Below are 18,184 nucleotides of genomic sequence, written 5' to 3' on the forward strand. Positions count from 1 at the left end.
GGTTACCATATTGGCGACTTCATCTATTTCAAGGCGAGTTCTTATCTACATGACGAACATGATGCCAAAAAAAAGTGCGATACCATAAGCAATACAGTTGCAGTTTATTTTTCCTTTTTGGAAACACTTCCTGAAGGAGTATGTTCTTTCCGATTTTAAGTGTACTTGTTTTCATGTATTTGGTATTTTCAAGAGTGGTAAACATCATTAAATGCAAATTAGTTTAAGAAAATAAACTGGTTTGTTCTGTATTCTAAAGTCATATATTTTGAATTATAATAAAACAAACTAAATGACGTTACAGTTTTTCCGCATTTTTTATGAAATTCCATTTGCACCAAAAAAAAATCTTTCCTAAATCAGAGATGCTCCTCTTCCCCCTCAAGAACAATGATGTCCCCTCCCCTCAAATGCATCCCCAAAATGAGATCCCCTAAAAACGACAAAGACAACTTTTTAGTCAACCCTCCTCTCCTTAAAAATTTCAATCATGCTGTCTGCTCTGAAGTCCCACTTGTTGCACTTTATTTATCTATTATTTATTTAGAAGCTAGACAGCTTCCCTAGTAGCACCCGATATCTTAGCGTCATCTGTACGTCATTGCCGTGTATCGTTTCATCTACCCGATATCGTATATCGTTTCTACTGTATAGCTCGTCATCGGCACGATATCACACGAAACGGCATTTTACAAAATTGCTTATAATAGTCAAATTTCAAAACTGTACAGTTATTTTATGAATAAAATGGAATAAATCAAAAATAATTCAGTTTTAATAAAAAAAATTCAAATATTTGAAGTTTCACGCACTTCTCTAATCGCGACGCGATGACGCTTACGTTATCGTTACAATGACGCGTAAACGATATAGGCAGATATCGCAAACGATGACTGCACAATGACGCTTGCGTTATCGTTACAATGACGCGTGACGATTTTGTCAATGGCGCACGCTCTATCGGATTAGACATCATTTTATATCGTGACCCGATGACGCAGCGATATAGGATTGGTTATTTTCACGATATCGTCGTACGTCATTGTAATTTCTTTTTTTTTTTACTTGTACCCATTTATATTGGATAGTCACTCCTCTCTAAACAAGAAATTTCGAAAAATAACTTATTCTACGTTCGAAAATAGGTTTCATATTTTTTCATTTTTTTTTAGGAATGACAACGATATTTTTCGCTTCTTCCAGAAGCCAGAGGGCGTTCGCGCTGTTTTCTAATTCAAATTTCAAGTGTAAACAAACATTTGCTTCGAGCGAACGTGAAAAATTTCAAAATTAATTTTTGGGATCTACATTATGACATTTGACTGTTTTGTGTCAACAAGCTCTAAAATTCAAAGTCAAACTCTAAAATAATGAATTTGTGTTTAAAATTTAAACATTGTTTTAGCGACAGTGAGTTTGAATGCAAGGTAATGGAAGGCCGAGACTTGGCTGCCGGCTGGCTGGCAGCCTAGTCTCCACAGCTAGGATGCCGGCTGGTTCACGTGACCTGTTTGACGGGTTTTTCACGTCACTCCGTCACTGTACGGCAGCGGAAACCGAACGGATGTTTGTTTACAGATTGGAAGTCGTATTGTCGCTACGTATCAATTCGTATATATAATTCGATGTTACTTTTTTAATAAAAATATCGACAAGTTCATGATAGTTTGAACCGATACAGGTTTGTACTCTGTGATTACCTACTGCTACTGTCAAATTTGTTCTTTTGTTTGTGAACGAACGAGTCTATAAACTTGAAACTTCTGAATGAAGCCTATTTTTTTTCAATTCCTTTTATTAGTGCTGAAATGACACTAAAATGAGGCTTTCCATTTGTCTACTTGAATTGCTTACAGCAGGCTTCTTAATTGTCCTGATTATCCTGATAAAAAATATTTTGTCATGAGTATTAACTTTTGATCCTGATGATCCCAACAGGTTTTCAGTTTGTTCCTGGGGAAAAGTACCTAATTTCTTCATGGTCCTTAATCTGAACTTCAAAAGGTTAAAATTAGCAATTCCCTAGTTAACCAGCAGTAATTAGTAGACTCCGGCAGTAATTGGTAATCCACTGCTTTGCTGATTTACCTACCCGCCATTGGAAACTGATTAATCAGTACAAACATTTTCATGTTAAAAGCAATGTTCTCCATATACGCTATATACTCTCAAACATTTTTTAGACATATAGCGTTTACCCTCAAGCTTCAAAAATTTTCATACTGTGATATATTATGTATATGATTGCATACACATTGTGCGTAATGGATTACTGGGAGTATATATACCCCTAAAGAAAAAACATGACTGGTTAAAAGTATTATCGCATAGAGGATGTAACAATGCTTATTGAATTTTAGCCTATTAATCGATAGATTCTGTTTTATATTGTTGAAATAACTTTTGCTAAGCACTAAATTATGCTGAATGAATTATTTACACCTAACCAATAGTTTTGAACTTCAGTTGGTATATTGCATCAAGCTGTCCTCTCACCATTTGATTCATAACTTTCAAGTATGGTAATGTTAATAACAACATATTGATACTCAGGGGCTGATACAGAAAACTATTTTGGGGGGGGAGGGTTAGCTGAAGAATGACGACCCCCGTGAACGAACCTATGGTTTTAGGTACGAAAAATTTCAAAAACTGCTTGAGGGTAAATAAAAAGCATCAAATCAGCCTGGAATAAGACACCTAACTGGGGATAAACATTGCAAATTGATTTCATGAGGAATGAGATGAAGTAGTTCAAATGTTTACTTTTAAAAATAATAAATGAAATGTTAAGATACTGTAATCATCTACATTTTATGCATAAAGTTCTCGATTGTTTAGGGGGGGGGAGGGGGTATGACCCTCCAGCCTCCATGACTCTCCCCTTGTATCTGCCACTGTTAATACTTTGTTTGAGAAAAAAAAATAGAAGGGGACAGAGGAATCACTGAGTAAAACTCGAAATGGAACCAATATTTTAAAGCTAACAAGGGCCTGATTTTGAAAAAAAAATGGACTTTTAGAAACTTGTAACAGTGTCCAGTTGTGAGCCCTACAATTTGCATTGGTCTTTTTATGACAAATGCAAATGACCAGTGCAAAAAAATAATAATAATAAATGAAAAACATGTGTACTAAACTTGTTTGCAATATCTGATGATATACATTTCATTTTGCTACTGAGTGCAATAGTATATATGTGCACTACTCTTTAAAAAATGTTAAGTGTTCTGATTTTTTGTAATTTTGTGTCCTGATTTTTTTTTTTTTTTTTTTAAAGCCACTACAAAGTCTCAGAGACATTTCAAGATTTCTCTCCTCAGTCATGGATTAAAGAACAGAAATTCACTATGTAATTGCCACAATAGTCAGGGCTTTCCCGAGTCTTGCTGTGCTATACTCTCCTGTTTGAACAGATATTTGACCATAAGTAAGCCTTACATTACCTATTTAGTGCCGATTTTTATGATATGGTTCTATAATAACCAAGGATGGATGCAAGGGAGGAACGATCGGCTCCTCCTTGAGCCGAAATGCAGGAACTGTCCCTCAACCTATTTTTGTTTCTCGAGTTCCAAAAATGTAATTTTAGATGATCTATAATGTTGTGAAAAAGTGGGCTCTCTATGGGAATTTTTTCAGAATTGTCTTGAAAATGCAATCGTAGAATGTTGCTTAACACTTTAGTAATATTAATCGGAACACAGGTAGTTTTTCAAAGTTCCAAAAACTCTATTCTAGATGACTTTATGGAGTTCAGGAGATCACCCCCAGAAAGTATAAATTGAAATTCAAAAAAGCAATTTTAGGACACCTTTGATGACATTTAGTTAAAGGAAAGGGTTCAGGACGTCCCAATCCACTCCCAACAAAAAGAAATAAAGCAAAAGAAACTTAATTTGTGACAATTATCGGTGATGTTAAAGGGCGGAGGTTTTGAAATTTATTGAAAGGTAATCATCTGGATCCATGCATGGCAATAACCTACAGTTACCATTGACTGATAACCCATGATCTTACTATCATGTTTACTGACTTAATCTTAATTTTTTTATGATACTAACCATTTGACAAACTATTTCAGTTAGCACATCTGGAAAATGTATGTGTATAAAGAAGTGGTCATTTGTTGGTGCTAGGGAGTGGTGTTATTCAAAGGGGTTATGAAAAACCAGGCTTGTTTTAAAAGAGGGTCCCAAAAAAAAAAACCTCATAAAGAAGGAGCATGAGAAATTATCCAATTTCCATTGCAGAAAAGGAATTAAAGCAATTATACATGTTATGCTGAATGTTTTTCGAATGAATTAGCAATAATTTTAGCATAAAGCGACAAGTTTTTTAAGCGGCCTTGCCAGTCAATTATAATTTCTGCTGAAAAATTTTTAATCATCATTGTATGCATTCAAAATCTTGCAGGTGACTAAAGCAGCAGTACCGGATCAGTAGCTGATAGGCTGCTTGCGGCCTATCAAGCTCTTTTGTTAAGTTAACCATAAAGACTAGTGATGGGTATAATCAAGATCTCGGGAATCAAGTACTTCTGATAATCGAGACTTTTTGAAAACGAGAACTCGAGTGATTCATGACAGAACTTTTGAAATCGGGAACTCGAGTGATTGACTGCTGGGGTATTTTGAATTTATATCTCACAATGTTTCAAATTGAGATCTTGAAATGTTTAAACTGCGTTTTTGAGTAATTAAAACTCAAGTTTTTCAAAATTGAGTTGACTTCGATAGGGGTGCCCACTAAAAAGAGGAAGGGGGGTCTATAGCACAAACAGCACCACTAAAATTTAAAGGGGCAGTTTTTTGAGAGGGTTGTTTTGTCTTATTTTTGAGTGCGAGATCAGTCTCTTTCTAAATGAATAATCTGTAACATTTGAGAGGGTTTGCGATTACCTTGGGGGAGAGGGATGAATTGAATTCTTAAGTTGTTTCTGCAGGAGGGAGGGATGCCATCAACCTGTTATTTAGGGACTGTGGTGGCCTGATTGGTGAAACTTCTGACTTGTGACCAGAGCCCCCCCCCCCCCCCCCCCCCGCTCATTCTTGAAACCAAAACTGGAAATCCACTGAGCGGTAAAGTCTGGAAACTTGCTACTTGGACGGAGTTTACATTAGATGCGGAATTTAGTAATTATTCAGTTACAAGTTTTGCAAATTCAGCCTGCTGGTGTATATTAGTAATTTCGGTTTAAACACTGGCATTTTTAGTACCAAAGCTGACAACCATGGCTTAATTGTTTTCTTAACAGATCTTTATCATATAAGAGGGATGAGAGATTTAATCTCAATGGGTCCTTGCTCCAAATTAGTAAGCATTTCAGAAGTAAGGAATTAAGAAGTATTAGTTCTACAATTACATTCGTTCAAATTATTTCGATGAATATCAATGTGTGGTTATTATTTCTAATACTCACTATGCTAAATTTGTATGCTGTATCAAAGGTCAAATATGTATTTCGTTGAGTTATTTATAGTGCAAGGATAAAGGTTATGAAGATTTCAAGAATAAAATTATTTAGTAAGCACTAGAAAAATAAATTTTTTAAGTGTAATCAATGCTGTAGTTGAGAGAAACATGTTTGAGGGGGGGACCTCCTTTTCATATGTACTCTGCACAATTTAAAGCCAAAGAAAAAATTTTTCTCTGAAATATTACCACACAGTACCTTGTACAATTTATTTGTATATTTATGACGCAATGGGACTTGATGGCTATTGGAAAAAACTTTTATGTCAGTTTCAGTTTTTTTTTGGGGGGGGGGGGAGAGGTGTATTGATGTAAGCAATTAAGGTTAGTAAAACCAACCCCCTCCCCTCCGAATCCTTCAATTCATTTTAATTTTTTACTGGAATTGTTTGCTATATATGTTGTTATACCCTTTTCTTTAATTTCCATTTTTTACTCAGTAAAATTTTAATACTGGTCGAAATTTTAGATTTCATTAGTCACTATGATTCTAATTAGAGCTCATTCAGTTGCAGATGATTGACAAAGTACTATACCCATTGTAGAGACTGCAAGTTTTTTTTTTTTTTTCCTTGACTTGTCTCATTGCAAAAAGAAGTTGTTCTAAGCCATTTCATGAAAGTAAAAAGAATCGTGTAACGTTACCACAACATAAAAATAAAGCTTATTTTCATCTAGTATTTATGCTGTGCATATATTGTGTCGTTAGCACTATAACTAAACAAACTAGTCAAATCTTATTCAGAAATAAAACACTCCTGATTGTAGTGTCTGGTTCTTACTATATCACATGTGATACATCCCCCCTAAGCCCACCCTCAAATAGAAAAAAAAAACATTACTCTTTTCTACTTTGTAGTAATCAAAACAATTATTCAAGTTCATTGTACAAAATATTAAGCTTTCATTCTTTGCTTGGGTCTGAAGGAGATAATTTAAACAATGTGCTACCACGAAACAATTTAAGAATAAATTCTGTCACTGTAAGTGTATGCCAGATTTATTTCCTTACTAACATATTTATATCTATAATTGTATTTAAATTAAATATTCACTCTTTACTTTAATTGTAGAAAAATAAAACTGGTTCTTGTAATTTCCTGCGACAGTCAGATATCTCTACTAGAGGAATCTACTGCTGTGAATACTTGTAAAGAGGTCTCACACTCAAGAAAGGTGTAAGTGTAGTTTTTATTGCCTTAACATTGAAAACAGCTTTTTTTTTTCTAATTCAATTCTGGTCCAATTGACCTTTTTACTAAGTCCTGACTTTTGAGCTGAAAGTTAAAATCTACTACTTACTTTAATAACATTGTCACCAAGGTTGACGAGGTTTTTGACACTACGGTAAATACCATGGTTTTTACCATTCTGTCCAAAACTGCATTTTTAGTGAAACTGTATCTTGTGAGAAAGTATCAAAAACAAGGCATTTGAGGTGCCCCTAGAAATTGTCCAATTGAAGGGAAATTTTGCACAGGCTGTTCTTTTGTCCATTGGAACAAAATAAGAGGGTGGGTATCAATGCAATTTTAACTTCTGAAAAATGTCCTATAGCTAAGGGCCACTCGAGTGCATATATTTAATGATCAATGTCTTGTTCGTTAATGTGTGATTGAAAAAAGAATTTTCATTAAAACTTCATATAAAACTTAAGTGCAAAAACTATTTTAAACTAGTATGTTGTGGCCATCACGAAACTTTCTTCTATATTTTTCTTTTCTTTCTTTTTTTTTCTGATCCCTCCCCATGCTTGACGAGGAAGCAATATTCCCAACAAAAACAAAATTACACATGCAAAAACTTGACGACTACCCAATGTCTGAATTATTGCAAAAGCAAAGCAAAGAGCGAAAATTGAAAGTTATTTTAAAAGCCTTGCTTGAATTAATTACAAATATTTTATTTGTTAACAAACATAAGATGGCAACAGTTAAAAATTTTAAATCATTGAGATAATATTTCTGATCATTTCCATACAATTAAAATCACGAGAAATACGCAGACGACAACAGTGGCGGATCCAGCCGATTGTTTTGGGAGGGGCCATCCGAAATTTTTGTACTCCCCAGGGCCAAATTTAGCTCCATGCCATCCCTAGGCAAATTTGAAATCTGCCGCCCCCTCCCCCCCCCTAAAAGAAACAAAATATCCTTGACTCAAAAACTCAAAAAAAAAAAAAAAAGCGTTCCCCAGATTAAAACTGTCAAACTTATGAAGAACTGATGGCGCTTCACATTCTGAGGTGCCCCGATGAAATGATCACAGTGATCTACCAAAAAATTTTTTATTCGCCAAATACCATGATTGAAAAACATTTGACTTTCATAAGATGTGTGAAAGTAATCATTATTAAATTGCAAGAAAAAATTGTCTCTGTGGAAAATGAAAGAATGCTAATATTTTACTTTCAAGAATAACAATTTCATTCAAAAAATGTGTATTATAATAGCAAATTTGCTGTCCCTGAAAAGTTTGCCGCCCTGAGCAGCTGCCTACTCTGCCTATTAGGAAATTAGGCCCTGATAACTCCTCAGAAATTTTATAAAAATGAAGTTTTAAAAACTCTATTTTCGGGGTATCGAGACATTAGGTGAGGGGGTGGATTTAGGAATCTCCCTCGAAAATGTTTCAAGATTTAAATTTCGAAGTAATTTTTGAAAATTAGGGAAATAAAAACGCATTTTGTCTATTTTTGACGATATACGGAGAAAGGTCAGGTTTCGAGCGCTGTCCCCAAAATACTTTTTGAAAATAAAGCTTACAAACCAAAATATTCTGTCATTGTACATTGAGAAGTTAGAAGAGGAGGGGTGCTCTTCTAGCTCTTCAGCTGTCCAGCCTAAAAATGTACCTTTACGTAATGTTTGCTTACATTAAAGGAAGTGTGAAGGTGCTTAGAATCCTTCCTTCCTGGAAACATTTTGCCTTTGAGGCTCTAAAAATTCGATTTTTAACTATATTCGTACATATTTTAGAAAGGGATGGAAGATTCGTGAGCTCCTCCAAAAAACCTCCTTTTAAAGCTATCATCACGATATAAACTAGGGAGGGAGGGACCCCTACAAAACCCGTTTGTAATTGAAGTCCCAAAAAAATTCATTTAAGTTGCTTTTAAGCAAGTTAAGTGATAAGAGCTGGATAAGCCAGTTTGCGTTGACATTTTTTTCCAAATAAAAAAGACTGAAAATGCAATTTTTTCCTACAGGTCAAGGCATTTGTGAAAGGGCATGGGAAAAGGGGGTTCTCCTCCTAGTTTCGAAATTAAAGCCATAAAAATGAAAATGTTGGCTCTCTTTGGTCTTGTGAACAATAGGTATACTCTGAGAACCGCAGCATTTAGAGATCGTCCAAGTGTATGTAGTGTGAATCAAGAAATGATGTAAAAGATGGAGAAAAATTTTGGGAATAAAAGTTTTGTTTTGAGGATAGGGATATAATTTATCTCCCAATTATGGCCTATAATTCTTTTTCAGTAAAATACATGTGTTAAATTTTGTTATCTTCTCATAATATTTTTATCTTTTTTTTTCCTTAAAAAAATTCCTACAACCACAAGGCTTTGGGAGGGGCCATGGCCCCCATGGCCCCCCTCTAGATCCGCCCCTGGACGACAATCTATTACGATTTATCTTTCTTATTGTTGCATTAATAAAAATATTTTTATTCGCAAAAAAAAAAAAAAAAAATCAACACCTCTTGGAGCGATCGGCATCAAAATTGAACCAAAGCCTGTTTACATATGGATTCACATATATTCCAAATTTCAACCAGAACGTAGCATTACTTCTTGAGATAGGGCACTCAAAATGGAAAAAAAGAATGGTTGATTGCGCTACCCCCCTTTTTAGCTGTTGACACAAAAATAGAATCAGTTCTTATACCCACTAAGGGCTACTTGCCGATAAATTTTTCTTTCATTCCGTTCATTATTTCTTGAAATACAGCAGTCACAATCGACGACAAAAAACGTTCTATAGCTCAACCCCCGTTTGAGTTATTGACACCAAAATTGAATCAGCACCTGTTCCTGTTAATACCAACATATGGACCAAATTTTGTTTGATTCCGCCAGTTACTTCCTGAGGAATAGCAAGCACGCGTAACTCGAAAAACGTCCCATTGTTCCACCCCCCTTGGAGGAATTCGCGCCAAAAACTAATGGGCACAAGTTCACAAGGGGCACATATGTGTACTAAATTTCGTTCGATTTCATGCGGTAATTTTTGTTGTAGAGCGGCCACAAAAAACTGGTCACACACATTTTCCAAAAATGGTCGAAATGGACTCAGCACACCTCAAAACGTTCGAATCCGTCAAAATTCGAAATTCGAAAATTTGCACGAATCCAATACTTTCTTCTATATATTAGATATAGAAGAAAGTAAAAATCAGATTTTTCTTTGTACACTTTACTTCACACATTTAGTAACATTCTTTCGAGTTTTAATGGAACTAAAATTAGTTATCTTGATACTGTTGTGAATTTCCTTTCATTATTCTACTAACTGTTACATAAGAAAGTTTTTATGTAAAGCGTTATTTGCAAATTTTTTTTACGTGAAATATTTCGTAAGTGAACATTTTGAAGAAAAATATTATCAAATACTCATTAATTAAAACTAATTAATATTTACATTTATGCATCACGAATATTGCAGTAAATACAAATTGATTAGATTAAACTTTAGTTTTAGCATACTTTTGGGCAGTAAGACACTTTCGGACAGTTTTAAACAGTTTTGGACCGTAAAAACCACTTGTCCTGTCCTAAACCAGTTTTGGACAGTCCAAAACCCAACCCTGATTGCAACACATATATACAGTCGGATCCCGCAACAACGCCATCCGACTTTCGCAAAATGACTATAAGGCGAGTTTTTTCCAAAGTAATGAATTTTTTTATTGCTGACGCAAATTGCTTGCCTGCAACATGAAATTTTTTTGAAAGGAGCTGCGTAGGCTTCGTTGACACTAAATATTGGTTTTGTGAATGGACTTTCATCCCTTAAACATCATTGAAATCAGAAGTTCACACACTGTATTAGTCTAAACCTAAGCAATGCTTTGCTTTAGTTTATACAAATAACCTGGGCCGGATTTAGACTTAGCGGGACCCTAAGCTGTTTCAGGTATGGGGCCACCTGTTGTAGTTTGGACAATGTTTCTCTCAGTGGTGTAAGATACAATTTTTTAATTTTTTTTCTCCTTTACTATGTTTATCTCTTTCATCTGCTACATACAGCAATACTTTTGCTTTTTTGATTGCTTTTCCCTGGTGTCCTTTTGGGATTGGCCTTAAGAGGGGGAATGATTTCAAGAGCTGGAGACCCAGGACTCCTCTTTAAGTTGAGTATAGAATATCCCCAATTGTAGGGGGTGCGGGTGTTTCTCTCCTGGAGGAAAGTTTGAAAAATAGATATTAAGTTCTGCATTTTGAAGCCTTATAAGATGTAGTTGGAACTACAAAAATATCAGGACAGAAATAGGCAAACAAAACTTTTTTAAAGTTATATACTTTAATTAAGATAATACGCAAATTAAGATAATGTACTGTAGAAATTGTTTTTGATTTGACGAATCAATGACAGAAGTTGACAGAGAAAAAGAGTGTGGGAAGAGAAAAGACAATACATTGGCTTTCGATACAGTTAGTTTTTAATTATCATTCCAACCCACCAACAAATACAACGAGTTAAGTATAAAATGATCAATTGTAAAAAATGCTTTAAAACATATGGTGTACAGATTTAGAAAATAGGTAACAAGACAGTAACATACTGCCTATTTGAACAATTCCTAATGTATGCACTTGATAAGAAATAAAATTGGAGCCCAACTTTGCTTCGGATTTTCAAAGACTTACTAATTATTTTCAAGTACTCTAAAACAATTAAAATTCTTTAACTCACTTCATTTGTACTTTTCTGTCTGATATTTTAGCACTTGATCCTAAATTTTTAAACTCCTGTTCTAACTTTGTAAGAAACAGCTATTTTAAATGTAAAAGAAAAACTATAGATTTCTCATTACAACAACTTCTCTTCAGTTGCAAGTGGGACAGAAAACAAAGAGGAATAGAAGTAGAGTGTAATTTTATTTTTGGGCTAAACAGATTGACAATATGCAGAAGTAAGATAAAAGCAAGCAACACCAAAAGAATTTCCAAAATTCTGCATTCGGAGTTATATAAATAGCAAGATAATAGCAAAAATATTTAATATGTTTCAGAAACATAAGAACCATGGTTTTTACATTTTTTGTGCAGGATAAAGCAAGGAGCTGAATTTGACATATATTGGCATTCCTTCTCCATACTCCCTCCAGTGGCGGATACAGCCGGCGGGCAACCGGGCATTTGCCCGGTGGGCCGGTCATGCTTTGGGCCGATCAACTAACAGCATATTTCGGGCCTGTCTACTAACAGCAAAATGTAAATTTTGCGCGGATGTGTTTAGAATAACGCAAATTCGCAAAATACAGCCTCAGCTCCTCTTTACGCATGGATTAAAGCTTGCGGGTGGAGGGAGGCAGGACGTTACCAAGAGGGGGGGGGGAGGGGGAATTTCTGAAATGGGGCTGCCCAGGGCCTGATTACCACACAGGCTGACTAGGCCTAGAACTGGGGCCCCATGTTCCTAAGGGGCTCCACATTTTTCAAAGAATTATTCATAGTATTGCAACGATATGAAAAATACATGTATTTCAAAAAATATGTGACTTATTAATTGGAAAAAAACTTTTTTAAAGGGGAATTTTTAATCATTCTTCCAGTAAGGAATTTCCTTGATTACGATTATGAGGGGGCCCAAAGGGGATTCATAAACGCACATAAGTGATTTATACATAGTTGTGTGATTATACAAAGAGACCTCTAAAAGTGCTTTCGTGCTTTAAAAATGTAAATCAATCACAGCATAAGGGGGCCTCCAAATTAATGTGGACCTAGAGCCTTACTTTTAGTTGTTCGGGCCCTGGGCTGCCAATATATTTTTAGTGGTGTAATAAAAAATAAATGAATACATTTTTTTTAAAAAAAGCAGGGAAACCTTAGCGGTCGTAAAAAGTTAAAATACTTTTGGTTTCTTTGACGCTTTTATTTATAAATGACCATTCAAATTGCTCTAAAATGCAGCTTACAACAAGGGCCGACGTGAGGTCATGTCAGCTTAGTTGGAGAATAGGGGTCCGGCTCTTAACTGAACTCGTGCAGAGGGTAAAATATCCTAATGGTGAAAGGCGTAGAAGGGGCCCTGTGAAAAACATTGACCTATGTCATTTTTTCCCTTTTTTCTCTCGGCAACTCTGTTTATAACAATTGGAATAAAAGTGACACAATATTTTTTTCGGAAAAATTATTTAAAAAAATGCAATTGTAAAATTCCATTGAGGAGCTTGAAAGGCTCTACATTATTAAGATTATCAAATTATAGGCCAAATGTCGCCGAAATGTGAGTTTCAAACATTTTTTGACAAAACATAAAGTATTCTGTACGCTGTACAAACTCACGGCTTCGGGCCCCTCAGTTTAAAAAGAAAATAAGTTGATAAAAACCAATGTCGGAAGAATTCCGGTAGTCCCCAGAACCTCCCCCCTCCTAATATCATCGAAGATCGTGTAAAATTTAAATTTTTGGGCTTCAATTTTGAATAATTTCATAAGAGAACAGCCGAACCCACTCCCGCCATAACATGGAATTTCAGTTTCGAAAATTTGCTGTAGGAAAGCACTCGAACCTCTCCCATTTTTTTAACTTTTCCAAAGATGGTCTAAAACTGGGTTTTTAACTTAACAGTTTCAAAAATTTTCTGGGAAAGTGCCTCGTCCCCTCCTCTCTCTCGGCATCATCAATGAAGAACGTTTTAAATCTCGTTTTTAGTGCTTCAATTTCAAAAATTTTCCGGGGTGAGCCTCCGGAAAATTCCTTTTCCTAACATCACTGAAGGTCAGCAAAAATTTCGTTTTTGGAACTTAACTTTCGAGTAACTGCTGGTGCCCTAGTCTTTACCAACATAGGTGGATTTAGGCTGTGAATTCTGAGGGTGCAACAAAAAAGCAGTGGCGTAGCTAGGGAGGGGAGGAGAGGGTATGGTCCGCCCGGGCCGGCGATTCAGCACTTTTGGTGTGAAAAAAAAATTAAATAAGGGAATCATACTTTAAATCTAATACTGGAGGCAAAGGAGAAAAAAAAACCCTTTGAAATGTAAGGTTTTGGACTGAACGATCATTTCCGTGTTCAAAGATGTAATATTTCCGTCGTGAGCCCTTGAATCTTCCTCATTCTTAATGTCTTAAAATTGTAAGTCCTTAAATTGTAATTCAACACTTAAGTTGTATTTTTAAAACTCAAATTTCGGAAAATATTCAAATATGTAATATGAAATATATTTCTGGAAATATAACATCTGTTTCTGTATATAAGTATCAAATATATTTCTGTAAAAGTTGTTTCTTTGCCAATGCTGAATTAATGCAGGGAAAACATTATTGAACTTTGTTATGGAATAAAAGCTGATTCTCTATCGTCCTCAAAGGTTTAAACTGACTTCAGTTTTGATAAAGATTCTGTAGAGAACCCCATTCCCCCAAAAGTTACTTTAACTGCAATTTTTGATGTAAGTTCAGAATATTTCTCCGAGATAGGCGCCTGACCCCGCCCCCTTCATTTTTGTAGGAAGAATACGGATTAAATTAGTTTCCTTTTGCTACCTTAAATGAAGTTTTCTATTTTGAGCGATAATTTTCAATGCTTTAAATATTAGATACGTCTCAATGAAAAGGTGGCAAATAGAAGAACCGCCCCGGGCAACAGAAACTGTAGCTACGCCATTGCAATACAGGGGACGAGGAGGGGGATACAGCACTGCAAATGTCGACTAAAGCTGCTATTTTGAGGGCAAACGCGACTATTTTGATGACAAAAGCGAGTATTTTACAATCATTTGTAAAATACAGCGACTATTTTAGTAAGTGTAACTAAAATTCATAAAAAAGATTTTTTTCTTCCTCCTAGAAGAAAAAAATTGTAAAAAAAAATTAAAAAATCGCTTTTAAGTTTACCTCCTACTTACCACGAAAAAAAAGGAAAAGTTTTACCGCGTTCAATTTTTGAAAATAATTCTTTTAAAAAGTGGGAAAATGAAATGTAATAAAACATTCACGACCAGAAAAAAAATGTGAAGTTTATATTTTTGTATAAAAAAAAGTTTCGTAAAGTTTCGTCTCGATCGTAAAAGATCGCAAATTTCGTAACGGTATCGTTTCTGTGAGTGCGATTTTTGTAAATTATTAGTTCGTGCAATCAATTTTTTTTTTTTTTTGGTTTTTAATTTCTTTTATTTGCACTATACATTCATTTTTTTTTTAACGAGAGCTAATTTTCTCTAGATCGGAAATATGAATGTGACGGCTCTTTTTGTAAGGTCAGTATTTTACTGCTGACTTTAATCAACAGTCAGACAGTAAGAAAAATATACTAGAATCTGTCAGTGCTGGTTTCTCTCTGGTGTTTATTCGGGTTGGGCTAAAATTTGGAAAATATTTTTTAAAGTTTTCCTTTTTAAAGGTTGTTTGGAGAAAATTTACCCCACGGCGTACCCCCGTAAATCCGCCTGTGTTTACCAAAAATAGCTTTTAAGACTTCAATTTGAAAATTTTCTGGTGGATGGCCTCGGAATCTATCTCGACTTAAAATCACCAAAGATCTTCTAAAACTGCGTTTTCAGAGCTAATATATTTTTAAAAATTTCAGAGGAGAGCTCCCGGAACCGCTCTTTATAGTATATACTCGGAGATAATTTAAAATTCTGTTTTTGGATTTCCACTTCCGAAAAATTGCAGCAGGAGAAACTCTGAAACTACGCTCCCCTAACATCGCTAAATATGGCCTAAAATCGAATTTTTAAGACTACAATTTCGAAAATTTTCCGGGGAAAAGGCCCCCTGGACACCCTATTTCAGACTCAAAGTTAATCTTTCCATTAAGTTTATATTGCTAATACTTTAATGACTCCCAGAAGCCAGAAAGTTAAGTCCACTTTCTCTCTTTGTATTGATACATGGGTTTGAATAAAAAAATTAAGGGGCTGTAAGACTCGTACCCGACCCCTCCCACCAGGTTTTTGACCTCGTATCGAGTCTGGGGGTCGTCAGGGTATGGTAGTATAAAAAAGGGAATGTTTATGACAGGGCCCAGTAATGTGTGTTTGTGTCGAGGGAACCATCACGTTCTAAAAAGACGGCCCTAATCTTTCACCCATGAACATCGCTAGATCAGTTTCATAAAATAGGAAAATTAAGTTACTTGTTATGACTGCAGAAAAGGACACACTGAACAAGCAGTGTTATCATTATGGAAACATTCAATCAAGTTCCGGGCATTATAAAAATACTTAAATGGGAAATTACAATCACAAATTTCCCCCAGAATAAGGTTTAGCTAATACTGTATCAATGTGTTCACCATTAAAGCGCAGAAGTGTTCCTATCTGTTAAAATTCGTTTAAATAAAACATATTTAATTGTTAGGAATAATTTCCTTATATTTAAGTGATATTCCAATCGTTAGGTAAAATTTATCTATAAGAGCTAGGGGGCCGCTACATCTCCTGATGCCAGGGCCGATTTTTTCAACCAATCCGCCACTGACTCCCTCCCATTTTTTGTTTGTAGCTCCACTTTTCCAACTTTTCAAAGTTTTCAAGTACTAGAAAATAAAATTTATTTTTCAAGTACTTTATTTTTGAAACGAATCATACAAATTTCCGGTAGTTGGAGGCCCTAAGCTATAGCTTGCTTAGCTTGTAAGTAAATCCAGGCCTGCAAATAACCGCTCCGATTCTTAATGGGTTTTTTTTCATTCTACATATGAACGTTGATAAGATAGAATGGCTCCCAAACGCGCTTTTTCATCTAAAGTTGGTGAAAACGGAAAGAAAATGAGAAAGCTTCTGACCATTAAAGAAAATGTCAAGATTCTCAATATGCTTAAACAATTAATAAGTGGATTCAAAGTAGTACAGCAATCAGGTATGAGTGTATCTTTGATACGTGCAATTAAAATTCAAGAAAAGGAAATCCGTAAAAGTTCAGAACTTAGTTTTGATACTGAAACTCGCAGAGTAATGTCTGAGCAAAATACAATCATAAGAATAGAAACTGCTCTTTCATTGTGACTTAAAGAGGCCAGAAAGAGGGGTGCTCCCACACTTTCATAAACCATCATCTTCATCCTTTTAAAAATTATAATTACGTTTACGATATCTACTGTTCAGTGCTAATATAATGCAGTATGGTAAGACAAAACAACATTAGAAGAAGCACCAGTTTGCAAATTGCAGCAGACACGTTTTTCGGCGTTACAGGGAATGCCTTTTTCAATGCAAAAAATAATGAGCTTATGGATGAAAAGACATCCGACAAAAGATGGTTTACAAAGATGCAGTATGGTTTGTACGGTACTTAATGTAAGTACCATACAAAGATGCAGTATGGTTTGTACGGTACTTAATGTAAGTACCGTACTGTTTTAATTCATGTCTCTTATTGTTCATTGATTTTGTGCTTTGTAGTAGTAATTTATGTTAAATTGTAACACTTTAATGCTTAGTTATTTAACGCTAAAATGCGGAAAAAAATCATTTCTTTATAACAGATACGGTGTAATATATAGTTAAGAAATGTTTTTAGACGATTTAAGGGGCGTTAACACTTGTCTGAAGTAATTAGGTATGCTGACAAAAAATTTCTAAACATGCGTTGTTCCACAACGTGAAATTTCGACTTGTGCGAGGGGTCTTGGAACGCATCCCTCGCATAAATCGGGATCCGACTGTATTTTTATTATAACTTGATGCCTTTTTAAAAAGAATTTATTTTCCTTTCAATTAGTTTATAGTTCTGCAAGAGATTTTGAATCTTTTGGCCAAGCTTAAAAAGACGGCAAAAAGCTGAAAAGAGAAGCGAAGTTGCTACAGGAAAAGTTGGAGATGAATGTGATGTCCAAGAAAGCTCTCAGCCAATTGCAGCTGCAATTGGCGATATTAATGCTGCAGAACATGAATTTGTTTTGTGTCTGTCAAGCATTAATGATTTGATGCAGTTAAAAGTGATGCATTCGTAAGTATAGCAAAATTCCTGAAATTGGTACCTTATAATTTTGTAACTTACCTTTTCTGAAAGTTGTGTACTAGTAAGTAGCTAAAAATTCCCCAAACTTTTTACTGACGAGAGTTTATTCTAGGAATGCACCAATTCGTTGGTAATTAGTCATACTGCCGATTTTAATGGGCAGGAAAATTATTTTTTGAATAAAATAATATATTAAGTATGCCTAGAACAAGAAACTATGGGTGAATTTATTATACATAAGTAAATATTTTTTTTTATTGTTTAAGAACCATAGTAGGTGGTTATATGCAGCCTGACTCAGTTCCCCTCGCTTCCTCTCAAACTTTTGACAGAATACTCCTATTCAAGCAAAAAAAAAAGTTTTTCAGTTATTGTACTCTCTTTTTATACACATAACTACAACATTTTACAATTTGCTTTAAAAATTACACCCTTTAATTGAGCAAAAATGTTATTGTGTAATATGTTTTTGTTTTTAATGCAGGTATTTTTTTTTCAACTGAGAGAGCAGTAAAAGCCATTATGATTATAATTAATCAGCTAATGGTTAATTGGCCAATTTGCTTATCAGTGCATCCC

General features: G+C 34.9%; 1 long non-coding RNA gene across 1 annotated transcript; it reads left to right on the forward strand.

Moving 5' to 3' along the window:
* The first annotated feature begins 1,585 nt into the window (after positions 1-1,585).
* On the forward strand, positions 1,586-17,455 carry LOC129224711 (uncharacterized). The gene is made up of 4 exons (XR_008580711.1): positions 1,586-1,681; positions 3,281-3,430; positions 6,549-6,653; positions 17,366-17,455. It is a non-coding gene; the product is annotated as an uncharacterized LOC129224711 (long non-coding RNA).
* The last annotated feature ends 729 nt before the right edge of the window (positions 17,456-18,184 follow it).

The sequence above is a fragment of the Uloborus diversus genome, chromosome 6, assembly GCF_026930045.1.
Source record: "Uloborus diversus isolate 005 chromosome 6, Udiv.v.3.1, whole genome shotgun sequence".
In the NCBI taxonomy this organism is placed as follows: Eukaryota; Metazoa; Arthropoda; class Arachnida; order Araneae; family Uloboridae; genus Uloborus; species Uloborus diversus.